The 13,170-nt window shown below is 45.6% G+C and overlaps 1 pseudogene; it reads left to right on the forward strand.

Annotated features, from left to right (window-relative positions):
- Positions 1-13,170, forward strand: part of LOC127924037 (cullin-associated NEDD8-dissociated protein 1-like) — a 50,281-nt pseudogene that overhangs the window by 4,961 nt on the left and 32,150 nt on the right.

Raw genomic sequence — 13,170 nt, forward strand, 5'->3', positions numbered from 1 at the left:
AGTCAGTGTATATTAGTCAGTGTGTATTAGTCAGTGTGTATTAGTCAGTGTGTATTAGTCAGTGTGTATTAGTCAGTGTGTATTAGTCAGTGTGTATTAGTCAGTAGTATGTATATATCTCCTAGTGGTAGTTGTAGTGTGTATTAGTCAGTATGTATTAGTCAGTGTGTATTAGTCAGTAGTATGTATATATCTCCTAGTGGTAGTATGTATTAGTCAGTATGTATTAGTCAGTAGTATGTATATATCTCCTAGTGGTAGTATGTATTAGTCAGTATGTATTAGTCAGTATGTATTAGTCAGTATGTATTAGTCAGTATGTATTAGTCAGTGTGTATTAGTCAGTATGTATTAGTCAGTATGTATTAGTCAGTGGTATGTCTATCTCCTAGTGGTAGTTGTAGTGTGTATTAGTCAGTATGTATTAGTCAGTGTATATTAGTCAGTGTGTATTAGTCAGTGTGTATTAGTCAGTATGTATTAGTCAGTGTGTATTAGTCAGTATGTATTAGTCAGTAGTATGTATATATCTCCTAGTGGTAGTTGTAGTGTGTATTAGTCAGTATGTATTAGTCAGTGTGTATTAGTCAGTATGTATTAGTCAGTGTGTATTAGTCAGTAGTATGTATATATCTCCTAGTGGTAGTTGTAGTGTGTATTAGTCAGTGTGTATTAGTCAGTATGTATTAGTCAGTATGTATTAGTCAGTATGTATTAGTCAGTAGTATGTATATATCTCCTAGTGGTAGTTGTAGTTTGTATTAGTCAGTGTGTATTAGTCCGTGGTATATCTATATATCCTAGTGGTAGTTGTAGTGTGTATTAGTCAGTGTGTATTAGTCAGTGTGTATTAGTCAGTGTGTATTAGTCAGTGTGTATTAGTCAGTGTGTATTAGTCAGTGTGTATTAGTCAGTATGTATTAGTCAGTGTGTATTAGTCAGTAGTATGTATATATCTCCTAGTGGTAGTTGTAGTTTGTATTAGTCAGTGTGTATTAGTCCGTGGTATATCTATATATCCTAGTGGTAGTTCTAGTGTGTATTAGTCAGTGTGTATTAGTCAGTGTGTATTAGTCAGTGTGTATTAGTCTGTGTGTATTAGTCTGTGTGTATTAGTCTGTGTGTATTAGTCTGTGTGTATTAGTCTGTGTGTATTAGTCTGTGTGTATTAGTCTGTGTGTATTAGTCAGTGTGTATTAGTCAGTGTGTATTAGTCTGTGTGTATTAGTCTGTGTGTATTAGTCTGTGTGTATTAGTCTGTGTGTATTAGTCTGTGTGTATTAGTCTGTGTGTATTAGTCAGTGTGTATTAGTCAGTGGTATGTCTGATATTTCTCCCTCCCACCGGGTGCTGCTGCAGGTGCCAATGATCGTTAAGGCCCTGCATAAGCAGATGAAGGAGAAAAGTGTCAAGACAAGACAGTGCTGCTTCAACATGCTGACGGAGCTGGTCAACGTGCTGCCTGGAGCCCTCACACAACATATCCCTGTCCTCGTACCAGGTAGGATACTACCCTAACCCTGGAGCCCTCACACAACATATCCCTGTCCTCGTACCAGGTAGGATACTACCCTAACCCTGGAGCCCTCACACAACATATCCCTGTCCTCGTACCAGGTAGGATACTACCCTAACCCTGGAGCCCTCACACAACATATCCCTGTCCTCGTACCAGGTAGGATACTACCCTAACCCTGGAGCCCTCACACCACATATCCCTGTCCTCGTACCAGGTAGGATACTACCCTAACCCTGGAGCCCTCGCACAACATATCCCTGTCCTCGTACCAGGTAGGATACTACCCTAACCCTGGAGCCCTCGCACAACATATCCCTGTCCTCGTACCAGGTAGGATACTACCCTAACCCTGGAGCCCTCGCACCACATATCCCTGTCCTCGTACCAGGTAGGATACTACCCTAACCCTGGAGCCCTCACACAACATATCCCTGTCCTCGTACCAGGTAGGATACTACCCTAACCCTGGAGCCCTCACACAACTTATCCCTGTCCTCGTACCAGGTAGGAGACTACCCTAACCCTGGAGCCCTCACACAACTTATCCCTGTCCTCGTACCAGGTAGGATACTACCTAACCCTGGAGCCCTCACACAACATATCCCTGTCCTCGTACCAGGTAGGATACTACCCTAACCCTGGAGCCCTCACACAACATATCCCTGTCCTCGTACCAGGTAGGATACTACCCTAACCCTGGAGCCCTCACACAACATATCCCTGTCCTCGTACCAGGTAGGATACTACCTAACCCTGGAGCCCTCACACCACATATCCCTGTCCTCGTACCAGGTAGGATACTACCCTAACCCTGGAGCCCTCACACCACATATCCCTGTCCTCGTACCAGGTAGGATACTACCTAACCCTGGAGCCCTCACACAACATATCCCTGTCCTCGTACCAGGTAGGATACTACCCTAACCCTGGAGCCCTCACACCACATATCCCTGTCCTCGTACCAGGTAGGATACTACCCTAACCCTGGAGCCCTCGCACAACATATCCCTGTCCTCGTACCAGGTAGGATACTACCCTAACCCTGGAGCCCTCGCACAACATATCCCTGTCCTCGTACCAGGTAGGATACTACCCTAACCCTGGAGCCCTCGCACAACATATCCCTGTCCTCGTACCAGGTAGGATACTAACCTAACCCTGGAGCCCTCGCACAACATATCCCTGTCCTCGTACCAGGTAGGATACTACCCTAACCCTGGAGCCCTCGCACAACATATCCCTGTCCTCGTACCAGGTAGGATACTACCCTAACCCTGGAGCCCTCGCACAACATATCCCTGTCCTCGTACCAGGTAGGATACTACCCTAACCCTGGAGCCCTCACACAACATATCCCTGTCCTCGTACCAGGTAGGATACTACCCTAACCCTGGAGCCCTCACACCACATATCCCTGTCCTCGTACCAGGTAGGATACTACCCTAACCCTGGAGCCCTCACACAACATATCCCTGTCCTCGTACCAGGTGGGATACTACCCTAACCCTGGAGCCCTCGCACAACATATCCCTGTCCTCGTACCAGGTGGGATACTACCCTAACCCTGGAGCCCTCGCACAACATATCCCTGTCCTCGTACCAGGTGGGATACTACCTAACCCTGGAGCCCTCGCACAACATATCCCTGTCCTCGTACCAGGTGGGATACTACCTAACCCTGGAGCCCTCGCACAACATATCCCTGTCCTCGTACCAGGTAGGATACTACCCTAACCCTGGAGCCCTCACACAACATATCCCTGTCCTCGTACCAGGTGGGATACTACCCTAACCCTGGAGCCCTCGCACAACATATCCCTGTCCTCGTACCAGGTAGGATACTACCCTAACCCTGGAGCCCTCGCACAACATATCCCTGTCCTCGTACCAGGTAGGATACTACCTAACCCTGGAGCCCTCGCACAACATATCCCTGTCCTCGTACCAGGTAGGATACTACCCTAACCCTGGAGCCCTCACACCACATATCCCTGTCCTCGTACCAGGTAGGATACTACCCTAACCCTGGAGCCCTCACACAACATATCCCTGTCCTCGTACCAGGTGGGATACTACCCTAACCCTGGAGACCTCACACAACATATCCCTGTCCTCGTACCAGGTAGGATACTACCCTAACCCTGGAGCCCTCACACAACATATCCCTGTCCTTGTACCAGGTAGGATACTACCCTAACCCTGGAGCCCTCACACAACATATCCCTGTCCTCGTACCAGGTAGGATACTACCCTAACCCTGGAGCCCTTACACAACATATCCCTGTCCTCGTACCAGGTAGGATACTACCCTAACCCTGGAGCCCTCACACAACATATCCCTGTCCTCGTACCAGGTAGGATACTACCCTAACCCTGGAGCCCTCGCACAACATATCCCTGTCCTCGTACCAGGTAGGATACTACCCTAACCCTGGAGCCCTCACACAACATATCCCTGTCCTCGTACCAGGTAGGATACTACCCTAACCCTGGAGACCTCATACCACATATCCCTGTCCTCGTACCAGGTAGGATACTACCCTAACCCTGGAGCCCTCACACAACATATCCCTGTCCTCGTACCAGGTAGGATACTACCCTAACCCTGGAGCCCTCACACAACATATCCCTGTCCTCGTACCAGGTAGGATACTACCCTAACCCTGGAGCCCTCACACAACATATCCCTGTCCTCGTACCAGGTAGGATACTACCTAACCCTGGAGCCCTCACACAACATATCCCTGTCCTCGTACCAGGTAGGATACTACCCTAACCCTGGAGCCCTCACACAACATATCCCTGTCCTCGTACCAGGTATGATACTACCCTAACCCTACCCCTAACCCTGGAGCCCTCACACAACATATCCCTGTCCTCGTACCAGGTAGGATACTACCCTAACCCTGGAGCCCTCACACAACATATCCCTGTCCTCTTACCAGGTAGGATACTACCCTAACCCTGGAGCCCTCGCACAACATATCCCTGTCCTCGTACCAGGTAGGATACTACCCTAACCCTGGAGCCCTCACACAACATATCACTGTCCTCGTACCAGGTAGGATACTACCCTAACCCTGGAGCCCTCACACAACATATCCCTGTCCTCGTACCAGGTAGGATACTACCCTAACCCTGGAGCCCTCACACAACATATCCCTGTCCTCGTACCAGGTAGGATACTACCCTAACCCTGGAGCCCTCACACAACATATCCCTGTCCTCGTACCAGGTAGGATACTACCCTAACCCTGGAGCCCTCACACAACATATCCCTGTCCTCGTACCAGGTAGGATACTACCCTAACCCTGGAGCCCTCACACAACATATCCCTGTCCTCGTACCAGGTAGGATACTACCCTAACCCTGGAGCCCTCACACAACATATCCCTGTCCTCGTACCAGGTAGGATACTACCCTAACCCTGGAGCCCTCACACAACATATCCCTGTCCTCGTACCAGGTAGGATACTACCCTAACCCTGGAGCCCTCGCACAACATATCCCTGTCCTCGTACCAGGTAGGATACTATCCTAACCCTGGAGACCTCATACCACATATCCCTGTCCTCGTACCAGTTATGTACAATATAACTTGCACTCAGTGGCAAGTTTATTAGCTACACCACCCCGTTCATAAAAATGTTTTGCTTTTACAGACAGTGAGTCTTGTGGCCGTGGCTTCCTATATAAAGCAGACAGGCATCAGGGCATTCAGTTACTGTTCCATTAGAATGGGTAACCTACTATATAAAACACAGGCATCGAGGCATTCAGTTACCGTTCCATTAGAATGGGTAACCTACTATATAAAGCACACAGGCATCCAGTTATGCTTCTACACCTGCATTGCTTGCTGTTTGGGGTTTTAGGCTGGGTTTCTGTACAGCACTTTGAGATATCAGCTGATGTACGAAGGGCTATATAAATACATTTGACTTGATTTTGATTTGAGTTACTGTTCCATTAGAATGGGTAACCTACTATATAAAGCACACAGGCATCGAGGCATTCAGTTACTGTTCCATTAGAATGGGTAACCTACTATATAAAGCAGGCAGGCATCGAGGCATTCAGTTACTGTTCCATTAGAATGGGTAACCTACCATATAAAGCACACAGGCATCGAGGCATTCAGTTACTGTTCCATTAGAATGGGTAACCTACTATATAAAGCAGGCAGGCATCGAGGCATTCAGTTACTGTTCCATTAGAATGGGTAACCTACTATATAAAGCACACAGGCATCGAGGCATTCAGTTACTGTTCCATTAGAATGGGTAACCTACTATATAAAGCACACAGGCATCGAGGCATTCAGTTACTGTTCCATTAGAATGGGTAACCTACTATATAAAGCACACAGGCATCGAGGCATTCAGTTACTGTTCCATTAGAATGGGTAACCTACTATATAAAGCACACAGGCATCCAGTTATGCTTCTACACCTGCATTGCTTGCTGTTTGGGGTTTTAGGCTGGGTTTCTGTACAGCACTTTGACATATCAGCTGATGTACGAAGGGCTATATAAATACATTTGATTTGATTTTGATTTGAGTTACTGTTCCATTAGAATGGGTAACTTACCATATAAAGCACACAGGCATCAGGGCATTCAGTTACTGTTCCATTACTAGAACCGTCACACCGTAGGTTATTCTATCTCAAACGGCCTCCTGGAGTTTTCACGCACGACAGTGTCTAGGGTTTACAGAGAACGGTGCGACAAACACTAACATCCAGTCAGCGGCAGTCCTGTGGGTGGGAAACACCTCGTTGATGAGATGTCCAAGGAGGATTATGCAAGCTAACAGGTGGAACACAAACAGGAAAATAACTGCTCAGAACTCACAACGTGTCGGTCCTTGTCACCGATTGGCTATTGCAGCAGACGACCACCCTGGGTTCCTATCAGCTAAAAACAAGAAGAAGCTGCTCCATTGGGCAGGCCATCACCAACACTGGACAATTGAAGAGTGGAAAAACACCAATTTGAGCAATGTTTCAGTGCCCTGAAGAATTCAGGCTGTTCTGGATGCAAAGGGGGTCTGACTCTGTACTAGATGGTTATACTGAATGTGAATCTGAAATTTGTCCCCCAGACGCCGCACGCACGCACGCACGCACGCACGAGGCTGGAAGCAGCGTTGGAATAGCTACAGAGCTACATTTGCCCTGGAGCATCTCTTGCTCAAGGGCACAATGGCAGTAGTTGGCATCCCGAGATTCTGATCTCACTCCTGCCAGACTTTTACCCCGGGCCAGCCTGGGCTCTCACCCAACATCTCTGTGCTGGTCCCAGGAACAAAGCTCCCGTCATGGGTACGTTCTCCGGCCTCATCCATCTGGTCTGGAGGTCACTCTCTCTCTGACGGAGGCTGACTGACTCAGACTGTTTTTGGTTCTTATGAAACTATGACATTAAATGCCTTTCACGTCTTAGTGGAATGAGAGTTATTGAGTTGACAGGAAATATGCTGGAGTAGAAAGTGAATTATTTGACCGAGTCAACGTGTTACCCTAGAGGAGTACTCCAGATATAACAAACTGACCCTAGCACCCCGACACATGAACTACTGCAGCATAAATACTAGAGGCTGAGACAGGAGGGGTCAGGAGACACTGTGGCCCCATCCGATGATAACCCCAGAACAGGGCCAAACAGGAAGGATATAACCCCACCCACTTTGCCAAAGCACAGCCCCCACACCACTAGATGGATAGCTTCAACCACCAACTTACCATCCTGAGACGAGGCCGAGTATAGCCCACAAAGATCTCCGCCACGGCACAACCCAAGGGGGGGCGCCAACCCGGGCAGGAAGATCACATCAGTGACTCAACCCACTCAAGTGACGCACCCCTCCTAGTGACTGTATGAAAGAGCCCTAGTAAGGCAGTGACTCAGCCCCTGTAATAGGGTTAGAGGCAGAGAATCCCAGTGGAGAGAGTGGAACCGGCCAGGCAGAGACAGCAAGGGCGGTTCGTTGCTCCAGAGCCTTTCCGTTCACCTTCCCACTCCTGGGCCAGACTACACTCAATCATATGACCCACTGAAGAGATGAGTCTTCAGTAAAGACTTAAAGGTTGAGACCGAGTCTGCGTCTCTGACATGGGTAGGCAGACCGTTCCATAAAAATGGAGCTCTATAGGAGAAAGCCATGCCTCCAGCTGTTTGCTTAGAAATTCTAGGGACAATTAGGAGGCCTGCGTCTTGTGACCGTAGCGTACGTGTAGGTATGTACGGCAGGACCAAATCAGAGAGGTAGGTAGGAGCAAGCCCATGTAATGCTTTGTAGGTTAGCAGTAAAACCTTGAAATCAGCCCTTGCTTTGACAGGAAGCCAGTCTAGGGAGGCTAGCACTGGAGTAATATGATCAAATTTTTTGGTTCTAGTCAGGATTCTAGCAGCCGTATTTAGCACTAACTGAAGTTTATTTAGTGCTTTATCCGGGTAGCCAGAAAGTAGAGCATTGCAGTAGTCTAACCTAGAAGTAACAAAAGCATGGATTAATTTTTCTGCATCATTTTTGGACAGAAAATTTCTGATTTTTGCAATGTTACATAGATGGAAAAAGGCTGTCCTTGATATGTTCGTCAAAAGAGAGATCAGGGTCCAGAGTAACACCGAGGTCCTTCACAGTTTTATTTGAGATTGACTGTACATACCTTAAGGGAAGAATTCGGCAGTACCTGTATGGTTAGTGAGAAAGTCCATATTGCAAATGTACGGTCCCTTACTAGACGTCCGAAATCGTTTGTAAAATTCGCGGACGGCGTCGGGCCGAGCGGCAGGGCCGGACCTACCAGGAAGTCATCAAATGAACGTTGTCGGACATTCGGTTTCCGTTTTACAAAAATAATAAGATTTATGTCATTTTCCCATGTCCCGGAAATTCCCACAAGAGGGCATAAGCAATCATATGGCTATTGCTACAAAACATCACGATTCACGACGGGGCCTTATCTCGAAAACTGAAAATATTTAGAAGCCGAAACTCGGTGAGCGTAGGGGCGGCATAATGGGCAGTTGGCCCCGAACAAGATGGCGTCTAGGCCTCAACGGTTTTTGAGTTATGGCCATTTATCTGGGATTAAAGGTCCAAAATGAAAATAGAGAAATTATTTTTCCACTTCACGTCAAAGTCAAGGAGCCTCCGGTGTCAATAAAAAAAGAACCAGCCATTTATCTATCGTCATTTAAGAGAAATCGTACAACGACACCTTGGTGATGTTCACGGATAGGTGTTTTTTTTTTCAACGGTTACAGATCCAGTTGCAGGTTGTTCTTACGAATCTTTTTAAAGTGTGCTGCGGAGCTCTGCGAGATTTCTGTGATTTTCTATGATTTTCTGAAATAACACACACTCACTAAACCCTCCGTAAATAACTCAGTTCTTAACGTAAAGACTTAAAACTCGGGATTCTGTAAAGGCATACCCCAATCATGATATGAGTTTATTTATAGCTTCCTGTGCCAACCGGAAGTGCCTTTAATGGTGTCACAGTGGCAGTTTCCATGGGTTAAAAAGGTCAGATCTTTTCAAAACTTCATATGTGTGACTAGGTAACCCTCGTGAACTGTAAATCAGTCATTTCTCCCAACAGATGTCAAAGAAAATCTCTCACACGCACACACAGCAAGGATGGAGTGAAAAGTGCGGTTCTCAAAGACACAGAGAGCAGGCAATGGCATACACATAATAATCTCTAGGCCGTGCCGAGTTCAACGAGATATCCCGCTGAACGTAGCTCGCTCGGTCTAAGCGCAGCGACCATTAGAAAATTAGGCCCAAAATGAAGCCTGCCCCACAACGTCATTTGCTTTTGGGTGACAGTGAGAGAACCGTTAGGGTGAGAAGCACAATTCGACCTCAGGTACGTTCCTAAGGTCCTCCCGATCCGTGCAAGCCTAACCTTGACCCTGTGGCATTAACCCTTAATAGTTAAAAGAAGGTGTTTACATCAAAGAGTTTGCATTGACTTCTCTCCCCATAGGAATACATTGCCTGCACCTCTAAATTCAACCTGAAGCCTATGTGGGTTATGAATGCCTTATGAACCTGTCTTCTATGACAGTCCATCAGACCACTATGAGGTCTACCTGTGTCGATTCTAAGCTTCCTGGAGCAACCGGAAGTGGTTAGATTGACCCAAAAGGAGTTTTGATGTACATAACCTTCAAAGGTGAAAATGACTGCATTCAACACTGTGTAGATCATAGATCAGTCAATTCTTAACTTAAAGACTTAAAACTCAGGATTCTGTAAGTGTTTATGTCAATCAAGACATGTGTTTACTTATAGCTTCCTGTGCCAACCGGAAGTGCCTTTAATTGGGTCACACTGTCTGTTTTGAAGGGTTAGAAAAGTCACATCTCTCCAAAACTTCATATGTGTGACCAGGTAACCCTCCTAAACTGTAAATCAGTCATTTCTCCCAGCAGATGTCAAAGAAAAGCTCTCACACGCACACACAGCAAGGATGGAGTGAAAAAGTGTGGTTCTTAAAGACACAGAGAGCAGGCAATGGCATAAACATAATGTCTAGGCCGTGCCGAGTTCAACGAGATATCCCGCTTGACCGTAGCTCGCTCGGTCTGAGCGCAGCGACCATTAGAAAAGTAGGCCCAAAATGAAGCCTGCCCCACAACGTCATTTGCTTTTGGGTGACAGTGAGAGAACCGTTAGGGTGAGAAGCACAATTCGACCTCAGGTACGTTCCTAAGGTCCTTCCGATCCGTGCAAGCCTAACCTTGACCGTGTGGCATTAACCCTTAATAGTTAAAAGAAGGTGTTTACTTCAAATAGTTTGCATTGATTTCTCTCCCCATAGGAATACATTGCCTTTACCCCTAAATTCAACCTGAAGTCTATATGGGTTATGAATGCCGTATGAACCTGTCTTTGGTAACAGTCCATCAGGCCAGTATGAGGTCTACCTGTGTTGATTCTAGGCTTCCTGGACCAACCGGAAGTGGTTAAAATCACCCTAAAAGTGTTTTCCATTACCTGCCTGCAGTTTGATAGACATAGTGCATTCAACCCTGTGTAAATCAGTCAATTCTTAACGTAAGGACTTAAAACACAGGATTCTGTAAAAGCATAGCCCAGTGAGGATATGTGTTGACTTATAGCTTCCTGTGCCAACCGGAAGTGCCTTAATTGGTGTCTCAGGGGCTGTTTCGAGGGGTTAAAAAGTCAGATCTGTCCAAAACTTCATATGTGTGATTAGGCAACCCCCATGAACTGTAAATCAGTCATTTTCCCATAAAATTTCAAAGGAAAACTAAATCACACAGACACACAACTTGGAAGGAGGGACGTATTGGGGGTTGTAGAGACAGACAGTGCCTCCAATAGTTAGCTTTGTTCGAGCTAAAAAGAACCGTCAGACCTAGAGTTCCGAAACTTTAGAAACCTGTTCTAGACCTCGGGTCGATAGTGCGTGGTGAGTTAGGTGGCTCTAGAAGGTTCTCGGACCGAGAAATAGCCTCGTACATTTGCAATGATTTCAATTCATTTTGACCATTACGAAAATGGCGACATTTAGAAAAGTCTCAGAGACACAAGACTAGGTGCATTGGAACCGGCTCGGCCCATAGAGACGGACCCCAACGTTTCGGTCCGATTGCTCATTCAAGGACCCCATAGCAAGGCATGGAAAAAAGTGGATTTTCAGCACCAATTAGGGTTTTACTCGGGCACCGAAGGACCTATCGAGCCGAAACTCGGGATTCGGGGTCGCCTCACATAGGCCTTCACATAATGTCTGACCTGGACCCGCAGCTAGAACGTAACTATGTGTTTTACGTTTTTATTATGTTTTTAAACTAAAGGCGCTGTGAATTATGGGCCTGCTCTGACATATATGATAGTTGGCTTCTAAATGAGTTGGAAAAAGTGGGTTTGGTGTCAATTGGTATCAGTTTGGTGTCAAATGACATCTAATTGACTGATGGACACTGACTTGCTAGTTGACTTTTGTACATTAGCAATATGTTTAAACGGAGAGGGACCATCACCAAAAGTGACATTCTGAAATCAACCCTAACGAGCCATGGAGATGAACCAGAATCACTGCCCAGCTATCCCGAGTTCATCGGGCCAGTCAATTTCACATTCCTGCAGGATTTTTATAGCATGACAAATTCGTGATGGTACCTGCCCATTGAACCATATTGCAAATGCACAGTGACTTTGCAAAAGTGAGAAAACATAAACAAATGGACATGATGAAATCAACACAACGAGTGATGGAAATGTACAACTATCACTGCTCAGCCATCCTGTGTTCATCAGACCAGTCAATTTTGCATTTTTGAGCATGTCAAATTTCATATGGTAAATGCACATTGAAACATATTGCAAATGCGCGCACTTGCAATATGATTCTATAGTGTAAAAACATCACCTAATGGACATGATGAAATCAACACAACGAGTGATGGAAATGTACAACTATCACTGCCCGGCCATCCTGTGTTCCCATAGCGAGCATTAATATCAGAATGACCGGTAAATGCATTTACAACCATATTTTTATTTTTGGGTTACCAGTTGCACAACAATGCACGTGCATTTGCAATATGATTCTATAGTGAAAAACATCACCTAATGGACATGATGAAATCAACACAACGAGTGATGGAAATGTACAACTATCACTGCTCGGCCATCCTGTGTCCATCAGACCAGTCAATTTTGCATTTTTGAGCATGTCAAATTTCATATGGTAAATGCACATTGAAACATATTGCAAATGCGCGCGCACTTGCAATATGATTCTATAGTGTAAAAACATCACCTAATGGACATGATGAAATCAACACAACGAAAGTGATGGAAATGTACAACTATCACTGCCCGGCCATCCTGTGTTCCCATAGCGAGCATTAATATCAGAATGACCGGTAAATGCATTTACAACCATATTTTTATTTTTGGGTTACCAGTTGCACAACAATGCACGTGCATTTGCAATATGATTCTATAGTGAAAAAACATCACCTAATGGACATGATGAAATCAACACAACGAGTGATGGAAATGTACAACTATCACTGCTCGGCCATCCTGTGTCCATCAGACCAGTCAATTTTGCATTTTTGAGCATGTCAAATTTCATATGGTAAATGCACATTGAAACATATTGCAAATGCGCGCGCACTTGCAATATGATTCTATAGTGTAAAAACATCACCTAATGGACATGATGAAATCAACACAACGAGTGATGGAAATGTACAACTATCACTGCCCGGCCATCCTGTGTTCCCATAGCGAGCATTAATATCAGAATGACCGGTAAATGCATTTACAACCATATTTTTATTTTTGGGTTACCAGTTGCACAACAATGCACGTGCATTTGCAATATGATTCTATAGTGAAAAACATCACCTAATGGACATGATGAAATCAACACAACGAGTGATGGAAATGTACAACTATCACTGCTCGGCCATCCTGTGTCCATCAGACCAGTCAATTTTGCATTTTTGAGCATGTCAAATTTCATATGGTAAATGCACATTGAAACATATTGCAAATGCGCGCGCACTTGCAATATGATTCTATAGTGTAAAAACATCACCTAATGGACATGATGAAATCAACACAACGAGTGATGGAAATGTACAACTA

This window comes from Oncorhynchus keta, unplaced genomic scaffold (assembly GCF_023373465.1).
Source record: "Oncorhynchus keta strain PuntledgeMale-10-30-2019 unplaced genomic scaffold, Oket_V2 Un_contig_3577_pilon_pilon, whole genome shotgun sequence".
NCBI lineage: Eukaryota > Metazoa > Chordata > Actinopteri > Salmoniformes > Salmonidae > Oncorhynchus > Oncorhynchus keta.